At 45.8% G+C, this 25,629-nt stretch overlaps 2 long non-coding RNA genes across 2 annotated transcripts; both read right to left on the bottom strand.

Annotated features, from left to right (window-relative positions):
* Window positions 1-15,819: 15,819 nt before the first annotated feature.
* LOC122374963 lies at window positions 15,820-18,032 on the bottom strand. Its single transcript, XR_006255309.1, has 2 exons — window positions 17,809-18,032; window positions 15,820-17,525 (listed from the first exon to the last, which is right to left on the bottom strand). It is a non-coding gene; the product is annotated as an uncharacterized LOC122374963 (long non-coding RNA).
* Window positions 18,033-19,269: 1,237 nt separating this feature from the next.
* Window positions 19,270-20,897, bottom strand: LOC122374965. The gene is made up of 2 exons (XR_006255310.1): window positions 20,758-20,897; window positions 19,270-20,366 (listed from the first exon to the last, which is right to left on the bottom strand). It is a non-coding gene; the product is annotated as an uncharacterized LOC122374965 (long non-coding RNA).
* Window positions 20,898-25,629: the final 4,732 nt, after the last annotated feature.

The following is a 25,629-nucleotide window of genomic DNA, read 5'->3' as shown; positions in this document are numbered from 1 at the left end:
ATGACTTCTAAAACTGTGTGACTGTAATTTTCTTGAAAATGATCTCTGATAGATCGAAACGTCGAACAACAATATAGCTATGATATTTTGTATTTATGACATCTTTTGGTAATATTTTACATTCTCACGAACCCGAACCTCGACAGTGCATTCGCCGCCTCGAAAGTCTTAATAAGAAGAAGATAAGTGCCCATTATGCTGTTGTGTTTAACAAAACTTGCATATATATATATATATATATATATATATATATATATATATATATATATATATATATATATATATATATATATATATATATATATGCATTGTTCATTGAACTTGACAGCAGATTTTGCTTTAATAAGCTTCTTGTTCAAGTGTTCGATAGATCGAATGGTCTTCTTGACGTGACACGATACTTGTTTAACGATCTCATTAAAAGTTGTCATATATTGAGTTTATTCAAGACTTAAGCTTTCGAAATTATCACAATTTCATGATCACAAGGTTTCAGGGTTTTTGTTTTTATCAACAATGAGATGCAGAGTACATTGCAAGTTAAAATTCTAAGTTAAAGAAAATCGTGACATGGTGAGTAGCCATCTCCGTTGAAGCAATTTCTTGGCAGTGAGGAAAATGGGTACATGTAACCAACCTACAGATATGGGTCATTCATTAACATCTACACAGTGCACTGTGCACATCCACAGCGTCAATGTTGAGGACAGTTTCCATCTAAACCTAGTTCCAGAGAGACAGTGTTGTTGTAGACTGGCACTGTTTGTTTAGATGAGGGCTGTACTCTCGGATGTACAGGGCCTCTGTAATCCATATTCTTCTATGGTCATTACACGAATGGATGACATCCGTGTTTTCGGTGAGCGTTTTGCGTGTGATGTCTTGTCCGTGCTCCTCTTTTGCGTGCTTCTTGATGGCACCTTCCCTGAGGTGCATTGTTAGCCGTCGAGAGAGGCTGGTCGTCGTAGCGCCAATGTATTTATCGCGGTTGAGGAGTCTGCAACCTCCTTCAGGGCAACTATACTGATAAATCACATTGGTTTTCTGTAGATGGTTGTTTTTCTTCGTTCTGGCTTTTGTTTTTTGCATGTTGTTTTTCAGCACAAGACTTGATGTTTTGGCTGTGTTGTAGTATATGACGACATTAATACGTTTGTTGGCATCTGTGCTTGTGACGTTTGATGTGATGATGTTTTTCACGATACGCTCTTCAAGCTTGTAGTCAGAGTTCATCTGGCTTCGGTAGAACAGATTGATGTTGTCTTTCTTGTCTGATGTAAATTGGTGGTTTTCATGAAGTTTGTTGAGATGCAACCTGATTTCTGAGCTGACTTGTTGGTTGCTGTACCCGTTGTTGACCAGCACTTGCTGTGTTCGGATCAGCTCGCTGTGCATTGTTTCCCAAGAGGAACAGTGTGTGATCGCTCTTCTGACAAAGGAGCGAATCACGCTAGCCTTGTACCGTTCTGGGCACTCGCTTCTAGCATTGAGACAGCTGCCTTCGTCAGTTGCCTTCCTATAGACCGATGTTACACACCTGCCGTTCGCGACTTCGATGTTGACGTCCAAAAAGGGGAGTCTGTTCTCGACACTCATCTCATAAGTGAACTTCAGTACCGACTGCTGTTCAAAGGTTGATTTGAGGGCGATCACTTGTTCCTCATCTCTGACACAGATAAGTATGTCGTCCACATACCTAGCGTACATGCTTGGCTTAATCAGTGGGTTTTCCAGGATGCGGTTCTCAACAGAGCACATATAGAAGTTCGCGAAGAGGGGACCTAAGGGTGAGCCCATCGCGACGCCATCCTTCTGTCTGTAGATGGTGCCGTCGGGTCCTCTGAAGGGCGATTCTGTGGTGCAGATCATGAGCAGCTGTTGAAGTATCTTCCTAGGGAGGCGGAGAGGTGGAAGAATACTGACAAAAACCCTGAAATCAGACAAAAAAGGTTTCAGGGTTTTTGTATATATATATATATATATATATATATATATATATATATATATACAACATATATATATTATAGACATATATATTATATATATATTATAGACAACATATATATATATATATATATATATATATATATATATATATATATATATATATATATATATATATATATATATATATATATATATATATATATATATATATATATATATATATATATATATATATATATATATATATATATATATATATATATATATATATATATATATATATATATATATATATATATATATATATATATGGCAATGCTCATTAAATGATAACGCAGCTTTTCCGTTTATAAGCTTACGGTTTATGGACTCTAGTGCTCTTATAGCTTTCTTATCTTACAGGACCAGACACGGAACTCTAGCATCACTTGATGTCTGCAGCCTCTTCACCAACGTCCCGGTGGAGCGCACGATCAACATCATCTCCAACTACCTGTACAACAGTGTCGATCTGCCAGCACCCGACATCCCAGAGCCAGTCATGCGTGCTATGCTCCGCCTCTGCACCACTAAGGCGCCGTTCCGCTGCCCGCAAGGTCAACTCTATTACCAGAAGGACGGCATCGCCATGGGCTCGCCGCTCGGCGTGCTATTCGCCCAGGCGTTCATGTCGGCAGTTGAGAACGAAGTCCTCAGTGAAAGCCGTGTAAAACCAAACCTGTACTGCCGATATGTCGATGATATCCTGGTGGAAGTCAGTGACATGTCATCACTGCAGCGACTGAAGGCACGACTGGAGGAGGTCTCCGGCCTCAGCTTCACTGTTGAGGAGAGTGTAGCCAATAAGATCAGCTTCCTTGATGTGTCCATCGATGCTGCGAGTGGCAACTTCACCACCAGTGTCTACCGCAAGCCGACGGACAACGAGAGATGCCTGAACGGTGGAAGCGAGTGCCCTCAGCGCTACAAGGACGGCGTGGTGAGGGCGTATGTCCACCGAGCCCTCAGGCACTGTTCCAGCTGGCCACTGGTCCACCAAGAGCTGCAGCGGATAAAGCAGGTCCTGGTCAATAATGACTATGACTTGACCACCATCGACCAACAAATACAATCTATCGTCAACAACCACATCAACAAAGGATCACAGACAACATCAAATGAGGGCAACGTCATCAGCCTCTACTACAAGAGCCAGATGACCAGCGGCTATCGAGCAGAAGAGTCGGCGCTCAAGAACATCATACGGCGCAACTGCAAGCCCGTTCATCCAGAAGACCGCATCAAAATCTCCATCTACTATCAGAGTCCCACAACGACATCACTCATCATGAAGAACAACATGGCCAATGACAAGTCACCCCTAAAACAGAGCAACCTGGTATACCACTTCAAATGCAACAAAGGAGACTGTGCGCTCCTCCCTTCAAGTGGCTATATCGGCCTCACCACCACGACTCTGTCCCGGCGCCTAACTATGCACCTTCAGAGCGGAGGACCGCAGCAACACACCCAGACTGAACACCAAACCCTACTGACCAGACGGGAAATCGTGGACAACACCTCCATTCTGGCGAGAGCATCGGACTGGCGACGACTGGCGGCTCTCGAGGCCATCATGATCAGGGAAAAGGACCCAGCCATCAATCGGCAGATAAACGCCCGAGGAACCCTGCAGTTGTATGAGGGTCGGCGCCTGACCTAGGTCACGTGTCGCCCACTAGAAAGCTGCGCTTACCTGGATGGATGGATGCAATTCGTTAATGTTGATGTAACTCGTTTAATTCATTTTCTATAAGCATATCAAGTTTCTTCAGAAATGTCTTTTGCAATTTATCACGAGCGACTATCTCGCGGTGGATTAATTCAAACGAACTGATTTGACCGAAATGTGTGACATGATCTTTGTTCTTGAAAATGTATAGGGAATATACGAAACGCGTCGAACTATAAGGTCAATTTAATGGAAATAATACTTTTGTTAACCATTATGAGCTTGGGTAATATCCTTTTTGAACATGTTGAAAGCAATAAGAAAGCTATAAGAGCACTAGAGTCCATAAACCGTAAGCTTATAAACGGAAAAGCTGCGTTATCATTTAATGAGCATTGCCATAAGAATAATCTGCTTCCAGCTTACACTAATATATATATATATATATATATATATATATATATATATATATATATATATATATATATATATATATATATATATATATATATATATATATATATATATATATATATATATATATATATATATATATGTATATATATACTGTTTCTGGAAAGTTGAGTCAGCTGACTCGTGTTTTTAAATGTTTGACTCAACTCAATGTCAAAAGCTATTTTGCTGACTCAACTCTGACTCAACTCAACGCCTTAATATTTTTGTCCGACTCGACTCTGACTCAACTCAACAGCTCAACATTTTATCCGACTCGACTCAAATCTGACTCATAAATTTGAGTCAGAGTTGAGTCAAATTTCTGACTCGACTCATGAGTCAAGCACAACCCTGTGGCGCACCCACCCCACCATCAGACTGATGTCCAGACTCCCCCCCCCCCCCGGTCACCCGACACCCATCCGGTGCCGCTGTCGCCACTCGGCCATTAGCGCCGCACAGTGAGGACATAAATTAACATCAAAGGACGCGCCGCCGCCGACTGTCCCCCTCATCACTCACGGCGAGGGGCCCACGCGGAGAGGGAGGGCCTCGGGCAAAGGCGGAGGGAGGTCATCAGGGGGGGGGGGGGGGTCAGAGGCGGTGTCAGGTCGGTTAAATGGAGGGTGGGGCTGGGGTTCGAAAGGGTCGGATAATAGCTGGCAGAAATATTGTGCTAGTATCGAAGAAAATAAGTAAAAACATACGTTGAGGTCATATCGATGTGATAAGTAAACGAACAGGAAAAGGTTCGACTTCAAATTCAATCTCAATCCGTAAGTGACATCTTTTATATCATTTGACTTCTTTTAGTTGCATCACGGATGATTGCGCTTTGTTATATAATTAGACCACGCACTTCTGAATCCTAGCTCTGCATACCGTATGCATACATCAGCGAGTCTACGTCCAGACTAGCAGGTTCTGGCGGTTCTGCCAACTGACAGCACATGTCACAAGAGACACTGGCATAAAACGACGTTTGCTGGACTGCCTTACAACAGACAAATCTATGCACCGATGAGCGTTTGGGGCGACATCTATACCAAACCGGCCAACTACTGACTCTCGTAACTTTCACAACTGGCGCTACAATCGCAGCCTATCTCGGCCATTTGGCTAAGATCGCTGGTTCTCTGCATTTTGGCCGAGATTGCTCATGCTCGGCCTTTTGGCTAAGATTCTATTCTTGGTCATTTCGCAGCCGGGCCGCTTATTCTCGGCAGTTTGGCTAAGATTGTTAATTCACTGCATTTTGACTAGGGTTGCATACCTATTTTCGTGTTTTTTTTTGCGGGGGGGGGGGCTGAGATTGTATTCTCGGGCTTTTTTTTTTTTGGTGGGGGGGGGGGGGCTAAGACTTTATTCTTGACCTTTTGGCTAAGAATGCATTATCGACCTTTTGGCCAAGATTGAACTCCCGGCCTTTTGACCAAGACTGCATTCCCGGCGTTTTGGCTAAAATTTTATCCCTCGGCCATAAGGATAAGATTGCTCTTTTTCGGCCACTTGGCTAACGATTGTATTTTCAGCCATTTTGCTATGATTGCTCATTTTCACATAATTGGCTAAAATTTCTGGTTCTAGACCTTTTGGCTAGGATTGTATGATCCGTCAAATAGCTAAGATTGCTGGTTCTAAGCCTTAGGCTGCTTAGATTGATTCCAGATACTAAGCCTTTGAAGATTGAAGAAGATAAGAAGAAGATAATAATTTGAAGAAGATAAGCCTTTGATGAAGATTGAAGCCTTGGTTCTAAGCCTAAGATGGCTAAGATTGTTGCTCGTTCTAAGCCTTTTGGCAAGGATTTCAAGATTTTGGCCTTTTAGCTACAGGCGGCCTGACTGACACCTGCATGACTTTTGGCCACGATTTCGCCATGGCAAGTCGCGACATTTTGGGGCACGAACTGGGATGATAATTCAGTTCACGACGAACTCACGACATTTTACGAACAGTTTGCCCCTAGTTCACGACTCGGTCACGAAATTTTGTTATGAATAATTAACAAAACTTTCAAGTTTCAACATTTCAGAATTGTCGCTCCGACAGGGAACGCAGTCACGGCTAGTTAACGAATCTTTACGTCAGTTTATTCCTAGTTTGCGGCATTGGCAGGGCGAAAACAAGAGTAAGTCAATAGTCATATCCATTGCGGCAAGAAGTCTCACTTTGGCAGCATTACGCACCAAGGCAGGCACAGAGCGACATCTGACTTCCCACTATTAGTTCCAGTCACTACCACAGGTGGCGCCGCGAGCGGAGGCTGATCTCGGCCAAATGGCTGAGATCGCCGAATCTCGGCCGTCTGGCTAAGAGCGAAGTGTATGAGAGGTTATTATGTTTAGAGAACATTCGACAGCTTTACCGCAAAAAATATGTTAACAAAAAATAACAAGTTACAGTAGGCTGCCCAGAAATAACGTTTTCTGAATAAAAAATGACGGCGCATTTTGTTTTGAAAGTGAAATGTTCATACTAGTGATGTCAATTACGGAAAATCGGAATACCGATACCGAACCAAATACCAACCAAAACCACGGGAAAATACCGAAACCAAACCAACTTGGAAAAATGAGGGAAATACCAACTTTTTACCGATTTCTTAGTCTCTTATACATAAGTGAGGGTTTATGATACTAAAAATACCGTAGTTTTCTCAACCAGTAGTTTTCAATCTCTCCACAGAGGACGCTACTCACCAGGGCTTCAAGTCATGTGGGGCTGGTGACAATGCATTCCAATTATTCCATCACATGTAGGGTAGCCTAGGGGAGGAGCTTCTGCCTTCTTATAGGCATAGTTGGTGGGGCGGCTGTCCCATCATCTTGCCATTTTGCCCCACCAATAAGCGTTTTGTCCCACCAAATTGGTAGGATCTGAATCTGATTGGTGGAGTAGGACTTTGATGCTTTGCAACTCAACCTTTTTCGCGTTGATGAGCTTTTAGAATGTTTGTGTAATGCACAATATACACCGTTCCGTGCTTCTATCCTCAGGATACTGAAATCCTTCTCCTCCACGCCGCAACCCCCTTCCGGGCTGGACAGGCAACTTTATCTCATGCGGGCTGCTCCCTTGGAGCGGCACCGCTGCTCCCGAGGGAGCGCACCCCGTAGCCGGGTGCAGTGAGTGCCTTGGGGCTGGGTGGCCTGTCATCTGTACGCCGTACGGGCTCAGCCCCGGCGACTCACTAGGGTGCCTGCCCAGACCAATGTCTCCCCCTAATTCCTATCATCCTTCCGGCTCTGCAATGGTCTTGTCAGACCGAAAGGGCCTAACCCAACAAAACAAACAAACAAGCACAATATAATGTGTGTAATGATAGGAATTGCTTCAGTGTGGCAGTTTATTCAACTTGACAGCCGGACATTGAAGGTTTGACGACTTTTTGTCCCACCAACTTCCGTGGAAAAGTTCCACCCATGGGGTAGACGGTACTCAGTACTCACTCACTCAGTCACGGTAGACATGCTACGCCAGACTAGAACTGGCTTATTTTGCTGTGAAACTCACAAAAAAATACAATAAACGCTACTGCACTGGGAAAGGGGCTGGGCGGGGGGGGGGAGGCGGTCAATTGCAGAATGTGGCACAGTGGCAGGACTTCCGCATTCCCGCATTTAGACACGGAAGAAGCGGAAAGGCAGCGGAGTCGTGAGCGGATGGTGCTCTCGATATATTCTCGATATAGGCACAAACCTCGTGGTAGGTAACTGCATACTGCGTGGTAGGTCTCTTTGGACTATCTCTTTGAAATATTGGGGAAAAACTGGAATATCTAAAGGGCTTAAGGTTATGGCAGCAATCATTCATAAATCATGGCATAAAACATGCATTTATTCGCATCAAAATTAAGCCCATAATAGATGAAATTCCCAAGCCTCAAAATAATCAGTGTCGGGATTTCAGGTTATCGGATTCATGCGCCTCTCTTACTAGATGTAAGAGAAGGCGTGACGTAAAATGAAAACTGTCATGGGCAAATATCATCTTTTTTTCCAGCACGTGGAACCGTGGAACATACCCACGATCAAGTGCACTTTAAAGGAAGGGTGCCACCTTCCGAATTTTTTTTTCTATGAATCTATTTTACTTATTTGAATTTTTAGACGTGGTTAGCGCGTCCACAATATGCAAAAAACCGAAACATTGCATTTAATACATTGGCCAAAAAAAAAGATCGTTGTTTATATCACCACTACAACTCAAGGTCGTTTGATGTGGCAGCTAGGACGGCTGGCATATCCTGTTGTCATGGCAACATATCATTCTGCCATTTGCATTGATGGCGCAACTGAGACAAAAAGATGAACAAATAAAAAGGAAGAAGATAACATGATTTGAAAACATGATTAAAAATTATATAGATTACACATGTTACGCGGAGATACGTCAAAAGAACATCAAATAAGTCGAGTAAAGGTTTTTCCTTTACAATGCTTAACCCGCGCCCTGGTGGGGTCTGTTTATAACGCGACCTGGTGGGGGGGGGGCTATTTTTTGCCCCCCCCCCTCGTATCTCCGAAACTACTGGACGGATCCGCAAAATTCAAACGGCGTTCGATAGCCCTGTCAAATTTGTCGAGGGAAACCAAATTTTATTGACCTCGGGGTCACCGATGACGTCACAGGTCAGGTCAAAGATAAAATGTTTCACCGTTCACGGGGCTTCTAGGGAAAGCGCTATAACACCGAGTAAAACGCATTTTGTCGAAAATCAGCGATAAGACGTCAGTTGTCTAGTACATATGTTGCTATTAGAGGTCACTGGTCATACCAGGTCAGGTCACAGGTCAGGTCACCAAAGGTCACCAAGGGTCACCACATGAACCCAACTTTACTAAGGTTGTGCGATGCATGTTTTATGGCCAGTTTTTCATTTCCAACCCAATGGTGTTGGTTATAAGACCATCAGGTACGGTTTAGGTCACTTTCTGGTGGAGGTCAGGTCAAGGTCAGGTCAAAAAAGGTCAAATTTCAAAGTTGATATTTTTGCATAAAAAGGGTATCGATTCGATGCAGCTCGTCACGGGGAGTGTAATGGTGGTCTTTGTTTTGCACTACGAGGCATGGGCGTAACCACCGCGCTGGAACGCTGGAAATTCCAGCCCATTTTTGGGATGCTGAAATGCCGCCCCCGGTAGAGGAAAACTGCAATTGCGGGACTCGCAGACTTTAAAACCAAGAAAAAAGAAACGGCACTGCTCGGTCCACTATACGCCTGACGTCAACGTGCCACTCCTCACTAAAATAACTAGGTGCCCTCTACATGCCGCCCCTCCCAGATGTCCTTCCGCCCCTCCGCACCGACTCCCCCTCAAGTTCCTCGGAGCTCTCCTGTGCCGCCCCTCACAGAACCCCGCCGCACTCAATGTGTCGCCCCTCCGCATATAGCTCTATCGCCGTCTGTGCCGCCCTCCCCAGAGTACCTCGGCGCTCTCTATGTGCTGCCCTCGCCACAACTTCCCGCCGCCCTCAATAAGCCGCCCTATGCTCTATCGCCATATGTGCGCCCCCCCCCGAAGTGCCTTGGCGCCCTCTATGTGGCGCCCCTCACCACAAACCCCGCCGCCCCCAATGTGCCGCCCCTCCCCACAACGCTTTACCACCGTCTGTGCCGCCCTCCATAAACGCCTTGCCGCCCTCCCCAGAGTATCTTGGCGCCCACTATGTGCCGCCCCTCGCCACAACACCCCGCCGCCCTCAACAAGCCGCCACTCCCCACAATGCTCTATCGCAGTCGGCGTCACCCTCCCAAGGCACCTTGCCGCCGCTACGTGCCGCCCCTCCCCAGACTCCTTTCTGCCCTTACGCGCCTCCCCTTCCCAGAATGCGTCAAAAGGTTTAATGATTCGCCCCTCCCTATAACGCTCCATCGACGTCTGTGCTGCTCTCGTCAGGCGCTGTGCCACCTCTCCCCGGAATGCTAGCCCTCGCTGGCCCGGGGGGGGGGGAGTTTTTCGCCCCTAGCCCAGACGAATATTTGCGATAGCTCAGTCAGGGGTGCTTAAATTGATGCTGTTTACATATAATAACTACGCATTGACTTGGCGAATTGTGCTGAAACGTCTCCGATAGGTGAACATCGTGCGGACCGGGGGATTCACAACTCCATGCCTAGGTATCACAGTTTGGTTGCTACTCTTAACGTGCGCAAATGAAGGTCGTGCGCACGTTTTGGCGGGCTCTGTATGCTGCCCAACATTAAGTGTTACATTTTGGGCTCGATAAGTCTAAGGGATTCGCCTATGCGAATTCAGCCCATGAGAGCGTCAGGTGAGACGCTCTGATCGCAAACAACCATCGAAGTCGCGAAAAGGCCCTGTATGATTGCTTGATGTAAACATTCCGAGCCAACGAGTAGTACCCTGAGCGCGCAGCAAGACTCAAGAGTAAAGCTGAGCACTTGAAAGAGTCCTCGGTCTACTGTGGGGCCCTTGAGTGGGTGAGGTCCTTGGCTGGATCCCGTCCTGCAGGCTCACGCCTGGAATGGGTCCTCTTTAGGCAGGCTCGAAAGCTTAGGGGCCATTAGAGGCCGCTGTGGGGCTCTGAGAGTTAAGCGTGGCTGCTTAAAAGTTGCGTACTGCTTTCAGAAGGCCTGTGCGTTGGGCACCCAAAGACCAGCGTGGTGTCTTAAAATGCCAGTGTTACGCCCTCAGAGATGCACTGGTCAAGCCCTTTGAGGTTCTCAGAGGCGTCGGCGTGGTGCTCTCACAGGCGGGTGTGTGATCCGTTGAGGTTTTGGCGTGATACCCTCAGAGGCCGGCGTCGCGTGGTGCTCTTAGAAGCTGGTGGGGGCTTCCAGAGTCTTCAGTGTAGGACCCTCAGAGTCACCGGTGAGTGGCCGGGCCGTGGGCACTGGGCAATGAGCCGGTATGGGACCCTCAGAGGAAGGCACCGGTGTGAGACTCAAGAGAGGTCAGTGTGAAGCCTTCACAGTTGCCCGTGTGGGGCAGTGAGTGCACTGGCGTGGTGCCTTCCGAAGGCCGGTATGGGATTGAAGCTTAGCGAGGTGATAAAGGACTTAACCCTCGCCCGTATTGGTGTTTTTCCAGCCACGAACGTATAAGGGGGGGGGGGGGTCCGTTGGCCCCCCTTGCCGTTTCGCCCCTGATCGACCTAGAGCTTTGCGGAAAAAAACGAGCGTGTTGCCCGTGACGAGAGGAAGCCGATGATACCCAATTTTAAGGTCCTAGATTATCGGTTGAACTTCCAGGTCAGGTCAATGACCCAAAAGTCGGGAAAACCGGGACCAGTTAGAACGTCGTAAAACGTGGTTACTATGGGGTTTTTAGGGTGCTGATTACGAATATCATGTTAGTTATGATAATAGATGATGTCTTAATGCATTTAGGCCAGGTCGAGTCAGGTCAGGTCAGGTCAACCAGTAAGGGTTTGCCGGATATTCGTAGTAGGTGGCAACCGCCTCTGACAGCTTCGTAACATGTTACGAAGGCACCAAAACTACTTGGTAAATGTTCAAATGGTTGCTAAATTCGAATTCAGCTAAAAAACTAGCCTAGAAACATGTAAAACTCGAAAAAGTGAACCGAAGTCATCAAAGGTCAATGACCTGACCTGGCCTTCCGGTGACCTTGACACCCACCCTAATGCATGGGAGCAACATCATATCCCATGTTTGAAAGCTTGAAACCACGAAAAGACTGCAAACGCGCGGCTAATGCGAGCCGACATCAGCCGAATCGCGATTCCGGCCAAACATGGTCTCGAAAAGTAGGTCACAGGTCAAAGGTCATTAGGGTCAGGGTCATGAAATTTTAAGGGTAGGTGTAAAATTGATAAACGCGAGGGCACTCACAGTTTCGTCGCGATCGGCCGCTTTTTACGCGATTTATTCGCGAAAAACCATGGGGGGGTCCGTTTTAACCCCCCCCCCCCTATACGGGCGAGGGTTAAGTGGTGCCTTCGGTAGGACCGGTTCGGAAGCATTATTGTGGGGTCCTCAGAGGTATTATTGATGACTGAGGCCAAAGAGGTGCCGGTGTGGACCCTCAGAAGTGCTAGAAGCTAGAAGTGCTAGAAGTGCTAGGGCCTCACACAGGCCCTGAGAGACGCCAGTGAGGTTCCTCACAGGCGCCGTTGTGGGCCCTCAGAGACACTGGTGTGGGGCCGTCACAGACGAATGTGGGGCCCATAGGCATAGAGGCTGCTGGTCTGAACCCCTTACAAGCCGGCAGGGGGCTCTCAGAGACCAGCAAGGGGCCCTCAGGCCAGCAAAGGGCTCCCATAGGCCGGCGATACCTTCAGAAGCTCTGTGGGGTCCTTAGAGACCGGCACAATACTTTCAGACGCCGGTGGGGCCCTCAGAGTCGCCGATGTAGGGCACTCAAAAGTCACCGGTGGGTGGCCGTCAGATGCGCTGGTGTGGGGCCCTCAGAGGCGCCGATGTTGGGTCCTCAGAGCCGCTGATAAAGGTCCTAAAGAGGCACGGTGTGGGGCCCTCAGGAGTGCCAGCGTGGGGCCCTCAGAAGCACTGGTATGAGGCCCTCAGAGGTGGCAGTGTGGGGGCACTCAGAAGCGCCGGTGTAGGACCTGCACAGTCGCCGGTGAAGCCCTTCACAGGCGCCAATGTGGAGTCCCTCAGAGACACAGGGCCATCAGAGGCGCGAGCTGCTGTTGTGGACCCTTCATAAGCCGACAAGGGGATTTCAGAAGTCGGTGGTGCCTTGAGGAGCCCTGTGGGGTCCTTAACCACCGGCATGGTTTTCTCAGATGCTGCTGGTACCCTCCGAGTCACCAGTGTGAGGCCGTCAGAGCCACTGATGTGGGGTCCTCAGAACCGCCGATACAGGGCCTTTAGAGACACTGGTGTAGGCCGTCAGAGTTGGGGGGGGGGGGGGGGAGTGGGACCCTCAGATACGCCGGTTTGGGACCTCATAGGCGCCGGTGAGGGCCCTCAGAGTCGCCGTTATGGGCCCTCAGAAATTTGTGTGGGGCTATCACAGGCGGGTTCGAGGCCACTAGAGGTGGCCCGTAATAGGCCGGTAAGGGCCCTCAGAAGCCAGCAAGGGACACTCAGAAGGTGGCGTAGGGCCTTCATGGAGAACTTAGTGTCGCTATTCAGGGGCCCATGGGATGTCTACGAGCCCTGTGGGGCACTTCTGAGTCGAAATATGACAGAAATATGGTCAGTAAACCGTCAACGGCCAATTGGCGCCACAGGGCCCCTCGTGCCCGTGTGAGGGACCTTCGGGACCTGTTTAGGCCCTCAGAGGCGACGGTGAGGGCTATTAGTCGCCATTACGGGGCCCTCAAAGAAATTGGTGTGGGACCGTCACAGACGGGTGTGGCCTGGGGCCCCTAGAGCTGGCCCCTAATGGACCGGTAAGGCCCCTCAGGCTGGTTAGGACGCTCTGGCCGGTAAGGACCCCGAGGCCGGTAAGGGCCCTTAGAGACCGCTGAGCCCCCCCCCCCCTCCCGCTTTCGACGCCCATGGTCAGATCCCATTGAAATTGAACTCACCTGAATGAAGTGAACTATTGAAGAGTGTGCCTATGGCATTTATCAATCCGGTGCGTAGTAGCAAAGCCAAACTGCCAGCAGCGGGCTGACCACCCCTCTTACGCATGCATATCTACCGCATAAAGTACCAGTATCTCGAACACCAGAGCTGTGGCGTGTTCTTTGCGTCTGCCCCTTATAACGTGTAGTCAGTTGACTGCTGATTATTGTTCGTATTTCACAAAGCGTAAGAATTTGACACACAACAGCGACACAGTAAATGCCCTCAAGTACTCACCTCTGGCTCCCGAAACACAAGTGCCGCCCTTCCCTTGGGATTTGATGCCGCCCCCGGAGGGAGTTATTTCCAGCCCATTTTTTGAGGAGTGATTACGCCCCTGCTACGAGGTCTAGAATTGCTAAAAATTGAGTTTGAAAATTTGACGTCATCAATTTTGAACAGTTTTTTCGCTATAACTTCGCCAAAAAAGAGGTATCAATCTAAAATTTGGTATGTGGATGGAAGGCGGTAAGGACTATCACATATATTCCGGTTTTTACGAAATTCAAAAAACTTTTTGGATTTTTTGACTATTATATCCCAAAAATCTATTTTTTGATTTTTGGGGGTCAAAACCAAAAAAAATCAAAAATCCGAGATAGCAGTTTTGTAGCTCTGTCAATTCTACAGCTTTTATGTCCTAAACATTTTTCTGTATTTGCAAAGCTATAGGCCTGACAGCTCTTCCCGCGAAACCCTTTTTTGGGTCGAAAACGGCAGAACATGACGTCACTCTGACGTCATTTCCGGCCAACCTATCATAGCTTTTGGAAAAATTTTTGGTCACAATGTGTAAAATTGATGTCCGGGAGGGTACTAAAAGTTTGGTGACGATCGGCGCAGCGGTTCTGGAGATATATCGAAAAGTCTGGAGGGGGGCAAAAAATAGCCCCCCCCCCCCACCAGGTCGCGGGTTAAGAGATCTATGGAACCCTTCACCCTTCATGCAACTAACTAGAAAAACTTCCCAATAAAAATTTTAAAACTTAAGTGTATACCATAAAGAAAAAATATACCCTTTCAAAATGATAAAACATGCTTCAAAAGTATAACTTTTATACATACCTTTGCTGATTTCATGTTTTATAAAATACCCTTAACACGACGAGGAAATAGTGCTGAAGATTTTTGCCTGCCCGAATGCTGGCAGCAAAACTCGCAAATGATAACTTCACGTGCGGATTCAATGCTGACCGTCTCGAGCATAGGTAAGTGAAGCCGGTTTTTAGGTTCATGTGAGGCTAATCTGGTAAAAACTGCGTTGTGTCCAAAAGGTGGCACCCTTCCTTTAAAGGGACCCTCCCACCTTCAAAAAAGTTAATGAATTGGCACGAAAGTGATGTCGCTCGGTTCAGAAAGAGCGAAAACGAATATCTACCAAATTTCATCGAAAAATATTCACCGGTTTTCAAGATATTAGACTTTTACTTTTGTTTACTTTTTGGGATCTCCGCTGTTCCTAGCGACTTTATTTGAAAGTGCGGCATTTGTTGCGCGCAAAGCAGCATATACCACCGCGTGCTACCAAACGTTTTAGTAAAAGATTTAAAAATCGTTAGATCTCCGCTGACGTCACAAATTCTAAGGGGGCATACCAATGCACTAGCCCCTTAGAATCCGAAAACTGCAAGTTTGAAATTCCATATCTCCGAATTAAAGCATTTGTCGATGTTGTGAGTGCCCAAACCGGTATTTGCAGGCCATGGCCACCAATTTGGCTATCTCAACTCAAAACTAATGTTAAGGTGGGAGTGTCCCTTTAATGGAAAGCCGCTAATGTATTTAGGGCCTTGTCCACTGGCGAATTCGTGGAAGCTATCTCGCGGTAAACTTTCACATCGGTCCTCCATTATTGTGATTAGCCGGCGGGGCGCCGCGCCTCGGCTCGTCTCTCCGCTGGCATTAGGTCAGTTGGTCGGTACCGCGGGGGCTCACCGTCCTTATCAGGACAGAGCAGCGGCATCCTTCACGCACGAATGGTTCGACCGTGTCCTTCAGGTCATTACACCCCTTGATTATACACGAAACTCAGGTGAGCGTGGCTACTGGCTCAGCATGTGCGCACTCAGACATATTTCGAACAAGCGATTTGAGCCCTCTAGCTCGGGTGGTTTTAGGAAAACGAAACGGTGAAATGAAGCCAAGCTGTTGGCCGGCGTGAGGCCGGGAAACGATAAGGTCACTAGGCATAGTGTTTTATTTTTCATGACGAGAGGCGCGGTAGGACGACCGGGGCGGAGGGAAACAACTTGATATGTCACACGACGCAAAAGCTATTTCTACTCAATTGGAAGCGGTGAGAAAAAGGGTTACAATCACGCACTTACTCCTATCGTTCAAAACTTGAATTGAAATAAGATTGTAAAAAAGAGCATTAGGTTGTTTGCAAACAATATTAACGAAAAGCACTGTCTGGATGCACATCATTTCTATTCTTTGCTTTCTCTCATTCAATAAGGGATAGGGAGCCGTTATATCTATTGATTTTTACCAATATGTATTTCGTAACATACTTAAACGATAATAGACTGGGCATTATGTGAATACGCAAATTTCCTGCCAATTACCTTTACAGGTGGGGAAAACTTATCAATATACCTTCGCTAATACATTAGGCACTGGCAGCCTCAAACGCTTCCCCAAACCAAAAGCAAGGAACGTCAGATTCACATAAACCACAAGCATATGAGCGTTAAACATATGTGCATGAATAAATGAGCAACAGTTCATCCCAAATCCAAGATTTTAGATAAAAAACAATAGTAACCATTCACCGTGTCATTTATACCATCATACCATTTCATTTCATGTCATTTCACCGCTCATTCTCAGAAATTTCCGTTAATCTACGAAAGACTTCGCTTGCTCCGCTCGCTCCGTAATAAATCAATGCCACAAAATCATTACCAGCCTTCGGTGGACTCATCCAAGAATGAACACCACGATATGTCCTCTCCTTTATCCGCGAATACCGCATGTCTACCTCACTGCTTCTGCGGGATGGATTTGCTTATGATTAGCCAGAAGCGACTGCATGCCTTTGTTTTTTTTTTTTCTAATCACACATTCACATGCATGAGACGATTATCTCGTCTTCAAAAGGAGACAGCCAGCTATGGGAGACTGCCACCACGTTGCTACAATATACCTACAGTGAACAAAGCAGGCGGCACGCATTACATGGATATGCGTTTGGACAGTAGCTACAGAGTACAGAGTCATATATTCAACAAGCAACAGTCATTAATCTTTACTTAAAATGCACGAATACGCTTACTTAAATGCTTACTTACTGCACATAACACCAGAGTTACCCTTATACGGTCAAGTCCATATTTACTGACACATCCAAGCACCTGTTTTGAATGAAACGACGCGCTTGCGAATACACACAACAGTGATGGATCTGCCAGAGTTTAATGCGTACACCCAAACAGTATATGTGAGGGTTGGATACACCTCAATACTGAGTTCAACTGGTACACTCAAGCAGCAAGCTTAAGCAGAATCCTCAAATGCCGGTTTTAACTGAATCTCCTAGACACCGTGTCTAGCCGATGCACCCAACCACCGGGGTTCAACTAATACACCAAACACGAGGTTTATCTGATACACCCAACCACCGTGTCTAACCGATACACCCAAACACCGTGTCTAACCGATACACCCATGCACAGGGTGGCTGATTTGCCAGGGTAAGCAGCGACGCAGCGGGCGTGGCCCCGTGCGCGTTCTGCAGCACCCTCGTCGTCCACAGCGTCGGGTTCCAGGCGAACAGCTTATAACTGCAATCACCTCATGGTGTACGACAGGCCGGTCCCGTCTCAGGACCTGGGTGTTCGCGCCGCCCGGCAGACCGCAGGTTATGTGGACACTGAGGACCAGCTGGAATAGAGGGGAGAGGACGTCAGAGGCGAGCCACTCACCACTTGGGGTGATTGGGAGTTCCGACATACGTTCAAACCTTTCCAAACCAGCTTTCACATAAATATCAAAATTGTCAATGCAGTTCTTCAAAGAATGGCGAATGGTGAACATTTATCAAAAGGAACAGAGCAAACATTTCGGAAATGGTAACAGCTATAAATAATATGTTTGTACGAAGCCATTAACGACATTGATTGAACCGATACAGTCAATGTGGCACAGTCCCTGCCTATTCACTTACCAAACACAGCATCACCACCAGAGTAGTGTGACGGTTCGCCATGACGTCCCGCTTCTCCTTCCACAACCAGTACAGCATCAACGTCCTACCACGGTGACGGAGGGCCCCCTTTCTGAGCACAGCAGTGTTTCTGCAGCCCGGCACGACACACACGGACAGATACGGAACCAGAGACCACTTCCAGTTCCGGTCGGAGGTGCAGTGGGGGTACTGCGCGGCGGAGTGAAGGGGGCATTGCATGAGTTCGGGCTGCGGGATGGGGGACCGTCGGAAAGGAGTGTATGGAAACTGCATGGAAAGGAGTATAAAATATCGCAGTGTTAAGACGGAAAACGACTTTTTCAATGATATCGCTAGACTGAAAAAATGCAGGAACATGCATAAAAGGCTTATTTGCGGAAGACCGCAAATAAAAACAATTAAAATAGCTTATTACACATCACTATTCGTAAATGGAAAAAACCATTGAGCAATGGCAAATAATCCAACACCACAAGAATCGCCCCCAGGATTCAGTGAATTCACCAAGAATAAAACCCACGACATGTCATTCCTCCTTTTACCGCATTTACCGCGTATCTACCGCATTGCTCTTCCGGGATGGACATAGGGGATTTTTCATGGTTCCGAGTGGAAGATGTCTATAATTTTGCATGGGTCTGCCGGGATGATGAAAAATTATCAGCACGAGTGTGGTAATCTTTTCACGAGGGACCGAAGGTCCCGAGATGAAAAGATGGCACGATGCTGAAAAGATGGCAAGAGTGCTGATAGTTTTTCATCTTCCCGACAGACCCATGCATAATTTTATTTCTTACACGATAGGCATTAGTTGCTATAAATTATTTAATTCTTCAATTCTATAAACTCAAAAAACGAGTGATCTTGTCCCGGCGGGGAAAGATCAACTGTTCTTACCACGAATGGTTCATTACGATTTATCCTCGTGTCTTTGCCTAATGGATCTTTCGATTCGGTGTGTAAAAAAGTATTTCTTTTCCAACCGGGTTACAAAAAAAAAACGAGCGACGAAGGAGCGAGGTTTTTCTGGAATACGCGAGGAAAAGGTATCCGATCTTCCACGAATGAGTCATGAGGAATCCTAAATCCTTATATTTAGAAGTTTATTCAAAATTCATTTAAATATTTTTCTTAAATGTAGGCATTTTCTCATGACACATATATTTAGAGCTTTTGTATTTATATCATTATTTCTACCACAAACAGCCATCAAAAAATGTTGCGGCTTTTGACGCATCACCACTTGAACGTGCGTGATTTTTCGCCGTGAACCATCGAGACCTTATCTTTGCATCTCAGAGGATGCAGAGATGACAAATTCTTATCGTTGCATCTCAGGAGTGCGAGATAGAAATATTCCTGCACTGTAGACCCAATGGCAAATAAACCTCTACTAGAAAGATATGAGTTGTTCATAATAAGCCAGAGAAACAGCTGTGCTATTGTGTTTTTTTTATTACGCATTCACATATCCACGCGTTTATCTCTTCTTCGCGGAATGCGACTGCAAACAATGGGCAGTTTAACGAATTGCTACAGTAGTCAGTAGTCAGTATACATGGTGTACTTACAAAGCATGCATCAAGCATTGCAAAGAAATGCGTTTGAACAGTCGTTACAGAATCACATTTTCAACAACCATCAGTACTTAGTCTCCACATACAAATGCACTCAAATAAATGGTTTAATATAATAGCATAACACCAGAGTTACACTGATACGGTCAAACACTATATTTACTAACGCATACATGCACCCGGTTTGGATGAATCATTCACCAGAACGACGCGTTTACAAATACACACAAGAAAATGGTGGGTCCGCCAGGGTTTATTGCGTACACCCAAACAATGTATGTAAGGGTTCGCTACTGCTCAATACTGGGTTTAACTGGTACACTCAACAACTGGCTTAACCAATACACTCGAATGCTGGTTTTAATTGACTCAGCTTAACACCAGGTTTCACTAATACGCTCTGACACGAGGTTAAGCTGATGCATCTTAACACAGAGTGGCTGACTGGCCATGGTCTGATAAACCCAAATACCGTGTTTAACTGAAACATCCAAACGAGTGGCTCATATTTTCCATGGTTTAACTGCAGTGCACCCAAACACGGGGTCCAACCGATACACCCAAAGACTGGGTTTAGCCGATGCACCCAAAAACCGGGTTTATCCGATACACCCCAACACCGGGTTTATCCGATGCACCCCAACACCGGGTTTAGCCGATACACCCAAACACCGGGTTTAGCCAGTACACCCCAACACCGGGTTTAGCCAATACACCCCAACACCGGGTTTAGCCGATACACCCAAACACGGGGTGGCTGACTTGCCAGGGCCGACATACTGGCCGATCTGGCACCCGTCGGGTCACACAGCATCGCCCCCGGCCGCAGGGCCGTCTCCCAACGGGACAACCCAGGCTGATCACTCTTTGTTGTTCATCCGGTCGAATCCTCCTTGCCAGGGTCTGGATGTCCGTGTCACCGGGTCGACCACGGGTCATGTGAACGCTGGTGAGGACCAGCTGAAATAGAGGAAACAGATGTCAGGTGAGGCAGGTCAACCGCCATTAATGGATCATTTAATGTGTGTTTGTTCAATTGTTCATCTAAATTCAACAAAAGTACTCTTTTACTTAAATAGACCTAAAAAGCAAGTAGCAAACTGTTGTAGCGTGGCGAAATCAAATAGGTACGCAATACGCTGAGCAATCAGCTTAGAAAGTTCGCTCTCACAAAGAAAGAAGCTAGCACTGCTAAGGAAAAAATACACGATAAGAGTTACACCAAACAGAAAACCACCGCAAAAAAACTTTTACCATATAAGCCCATAAACGACTTTAAGGAGTAGTTTAGACATTACCATTAGAAAAATGAAAGCGCACTACGGAAAAAAACGAATACAATGTCACTCACCAAACACAGTAGCACCGATAGAGCGGTATGGCGGTTCGCCATGACGTCTAACTACTTCTTCCACAACCACAATGCAGCACTGCCGTCCTACCACGGTGACGGAGGACCCCCTTCTGAGCACAGCAGCGCCTCTGCAGTCCACCGCACCACTTCCGGCTGCCAGATATCGGACGGAGACCACTTCCGGTTCCGGTCAGGGGCAGTGGAGGCCCATATTGGAGATGTCAATTGGATGCAACTTTTTTAGTGCATCAATCTAGCACTGACACCAATTTTATTGGTATTTCAAGCTTAATATTTTTGGTATTATGTTACAGTTAAGTCCATATAACACTATGGAATGCGCTGAGTTTGGTTAAACGCCGGGTTTTCCCTCAAATTATCCAGTTGGTCCGGTTTGTAACTTATTCCCGTGCTTGACGTTTTGCCGATTTGAAAAGCTTCAAATCGGGAAAACGTCAAGCTCAGCTCTATCACCTCTACTGTCAACTGTCAGCTCTGACACCACTAGCCCGTGCTAGTGGGCTGGCTGTTGTGACTGCGGCGGTGGCGGGTCCGCGTGCCTGCACGTCTGCGCTGAAGCATACAGGGCGAGGTTCGACGTACGAGTACATCGGAGCTCGCGACTGAACACACATTGGATCAGACTGGAGCTTAAAGGGAGATAATGAGCTTTCTTTTTTCTTAAATAAAAATTACTCGACATCTATACTATTTCTACTGTAGTTTCTATAAAATATGAAAATTTCCTAGCACATTTTCGTATGTGAAAAAGGTTTTTATTTTTGCAAAAAAAGAAGCAGTACTTGCAGTACTTGTAACACCCACCGAAATGCGTTGTCCTTCTCTATAAAAAAGTCGCAGTATATGGCGCTTTTGTTTCAAACAGCGACGCTTGGGTTTTTGTTTATGTTATCGCCTTGTCGTTGCTTGGTTGTAAGGATTCTAATTTGAATAAGAGTTAATTCGGTTTAGAATTAAAGGGACTATCCCACCTTCTAAAATGTTGTTAAAACCAGTTAAATTGTGCCCGACTTTATAGATTGGATGACCAGAAACACGGTTCTGGCATTTATTTTTCATTAAACATCTTAGGCTTCCCATATTCCAAACACAAACTTTCAAATATGTGACGTCACAGCCCAAAATTACCTCCTTTCCCAGGCCACATTACTGTCATAAAGCTGATTCTTTTTACTCTGTACGCACCACAACAAAGTTCAGACCAAGTTTTAAGCGATTTTTCAACGAACAAACCCATTTAAATCAGAATGACTAAACGAGGTGACGTCACACTAACGGTCGCTCCATGTTGAAGATAGGCCCTTGTACAAGGCCCATTTTCAAATAAAGGGAACGAATTTCTTCAACACCAAGAGGCCGCGGGGGTTGCAACCTAGATAGATAGTGGTTTCTGAACCTCGCCGCAAACTTGGCTATCTCAACTCAAACCCCATGTTAAAGGTGGGATAGTCCCTTTAATTAGACTCTAATTCGGGGGTACATAGTGCCTACTCTTCTTTGTTTCCAAGTATTATTTTGCGCCACAAATGAACGGCATGCGCCAGAAACGCAGCCAAATCTTGCGATTGCGACTACGAAATTCATTATTTTGGCGTCAGAGCCTGAAGCGAAAAATACAAGCATATTTATTTCAAAAAGACTTCAGGTTTGTCGAACGGTGTTATGAGAATTTTGATAACAGTACTGCATAAGTTTTTCAGTGATGCCGCAAAAGTGTTGTATCTATCTTCTTTTATTGTGCAGTCGGCGGGACCGATTCAAAATTGAGTCGTTGCTACTAAAATAGCAGCATATGGCGTCAGATGATGAACAGGAAAAATAGTTGCGTAAATTTAGACATAAACCACCCCCAAACCATGAATATCTTTTGAAGGCACTATAGACGACCATTAACTAAGTAGATGTGATGAAGATCAAATGTAAGGAATACGCTCATTTTACAAAATTACATGCTAGTACCAAAAAGTGATGTAAGTACTTATTCAACGGTCATTTTCAGCGCTCCCCGCTAACGTGACTTCAAGTTGAGATATTTGCGGCAAGGTACCGAATTGAGCAAAATGGTTTTAATTTACATTATAACTTGTTGTGTTTTGTCAGAAAATGGTCCTAACTCAGATTTTGTGGAAAAAGGTCATTATCTCCCTTTAATGCTATCCCATTTATCAGTGACCTTTTACAAGCAGAATGTGGTCTATTATGAAAGTGAAGCTAAGTTTGTAATATACTCAAAATCGTCCAGATATGTACTTTTAATTCAAATGTGACGAACAATTAAGTCTAAAATAACAACCAAAGAAAATTCACGGCTATATCATTTGATTGAGATGGGGAGGGTAAACGTCCCCCCCCCAGGCGCCCTCCTCTGACCCAAGGTACCGATAGGACCATAGCTGCTGGACCGGGGATCATTCAGTCCTGCCCCCTCACTTCACCAGCCCGGGTTTTAAGCCACGCCGCTGACAATAGTGTTTTCCTCTTTTCAGAACATTCGGCACACCAGAGAGGACCGATACAACGTTTAACTCACCGCTAAGGGCCGAACAACATCTCATGGACGTGGCAGCGACGCACCGCGCTCATTTTTAATCCAATAGTCCATTCGGCTAATCCCTCGGTCCTCCACTTCCCCTTAATTCTTTTGTTGCTGTTTTTCTGTCCCGATAACCTCTACTACACACATGGATCTTAATCCGGTCTTTCTTGTCACCTCCGCTGTTTTCGTTGTGGCAACCCGGTGCCAGTAGGTATGCGGCATTGATTCAAGTTCTGTTTTGATGAACCCACTCTTGGTCGTCTATTGTGTTACCTTTGATGCGGCTTTGTCTCAAATGTCAATGTTACACTATTTTTACATGCGGACGAATATTTGAGACACCGTTAGGGGAATGCAATCTATCGACGGGGCCTGAAGTTAGGGTTGTGCTACGATTTTCTAGGCATGTTACAATGTTTTATTTTTAAGTGGGCAGTTAAAGGGACTATCCCACCTTCTAAAATGTTGTTAAAACCAGTTAAATTGTGCCCGACTTTATAGATTGGATGACCAGGAACACGGTTCTGGCATTTATTTTTCATTAAACATCTTAGGCTTCCCATATTCCAAATACAAACTTTCAAATATGTGACAAAATTACCAAAATTACCTCCTTCCCCAGGCCACATTACTGTCATAAAGCTGATTCTTTTTACTCTGTAGGCACCACAACAAAGTTCAGACCAAGTTTTAAGCAATTTTTCAACGAACAAACCCATTTAAATCAGAATGACTAAACGAGGTGACGTCACACTACCGGTCGCTCCATGTTGAAGATAGGGCCTTGTACAAGGCCCATTTTCAAATGAAGGGAACGAATTTCTTCAACACCAAGAGGCCGCGGGGGTTGCAACCTAGATAGATAGTGGTTTCTGAACCTCGCCGCAAACTTGGCTATCTCAACTCAAACCCCATGTTAAAGGTGGGACAGTCCCTTTAAGTAGACGATACAACAGTCCCGACGAGTGTATTGCTAGTTAACTAGCAATACACAACAAGTTTGAAAGTTTACAATACACAGCAAGTTTGAAAGAAACTTGTTGCGCACAAGAGACACTTTTTGACAAAGTCACAATCTGACATGATTGAGTTAATTACCAATTAAGTATTCAACATCATTCAGAAAGGTAATACCAAACTAAAGGCAAGGTCCACTGGTTTCTCCTTGTACCTTTCTTAGCGTCGTCATTTCCTTCCTAAGTTGTATACCTTTACTTGTTGGGTTTACGCCGGTTTTCGGTCTGTTGCCTAGTTTCTCTGCGTTTGTGATCTACATAGTCCAAAGCAACAGGTCCCGTTTCAGCGTCCGTTTACTACCAGCTGTTGTCATGGAAACATGGGCACCATGTTAAATAACACCCCTAATTTTATCTATCAAACTCTCACCTCAATAATCACACATAACTGTGCTGGACACCAGCCGCTCGACTTGAGCCGGGCAAGACCGCAAACTGTTTCGGTAGTTTCACCTGGAAATTAAATACAAACATAAATAGAAACGGCGGTGGATTGACGTCACTACGCGAGTTTCTAAAAACGAGACAGTGACCCCAGTGGGAAAATAAATGGCCATCGTCCCAGATCAGAGTCACGAGCTGGATGCGGAGCTACAAATAGCGGACCATACGTCAAAACGTCAGGTGATAGTCCGATGAATCATTCATGGTACCGATGGCCCTACGATTATATCTAAAATGGTGAGTTTTTACTACGCTTCCCATACACCGAGATATCCCTTTAGCATTATCCTAGCCGTGCGGTAAATATTTGCACGTGATCTTTCCTGCACTGTTTTCCGGCACGGGTTGATGACCTACAGTTCTGGTGATTTTTTTGATAAAAAATCTTAAAAAAGGTGATTTCAATAATTAACTTGTGAGTTTCTGAATAGATATTAACCCTCGCCCTGGCAGGGCATTTTTCATAACACGGCCTGGCAGGGGGGGGGGGGTCGATGCGACCCCCCCCCTCGCGATTGGCTCCTATGGCACCTAGAAACACCAAATTTGGTAGGTAGGTGGGCCCCCCGGAGTTCTCGCCCCTGTGCAAATTTGGTTGCTCTAGGTCAATATTTAGGGGGGTTTTGGGGGGTATAAATGTAAAAATTTCGCTAAAAACAGGTCAAAAGTTTTTCGCTTATAACTTTTGATCTAATTACGATAGAGCAAAAAGAAAAGCACCAGTGAACTCAGCACGTCAAGGCGCGTCGAATGATATACTTTTTAGCTTGCTTAAGTGTACTTAAAGTTTTTCTTAAATTTTAAGTAAACTTAAATTAATAAATTAAGTTCAAGTTAACCAAATTGCATCAT

The sequence above is a fragment of the Amphibalanus amphitrite genome, unplaced genomic scaffold (assembly GCF_019059575.1).
Source record: "Amphibalanus amphitrite isolate SeventyFive unplaced genomic scaffold, NRLGWU_Aamphi_draft 001748F_arrow, whole genome shotgun sequence".
In the NCBI taxonomy this organism is placed as follows: Eukaryota; Metazoa; Arthropoda; class Thecostraca; order Balanomorpha; family Balanidae; genus Amphibalanus; species Amphibalanus amphitrite.
The sequence above is the reverse complement of the archived record's forward strand: the minus strand, read 5'-3'. Positions and strand labels throughout refer to the sequence as shown.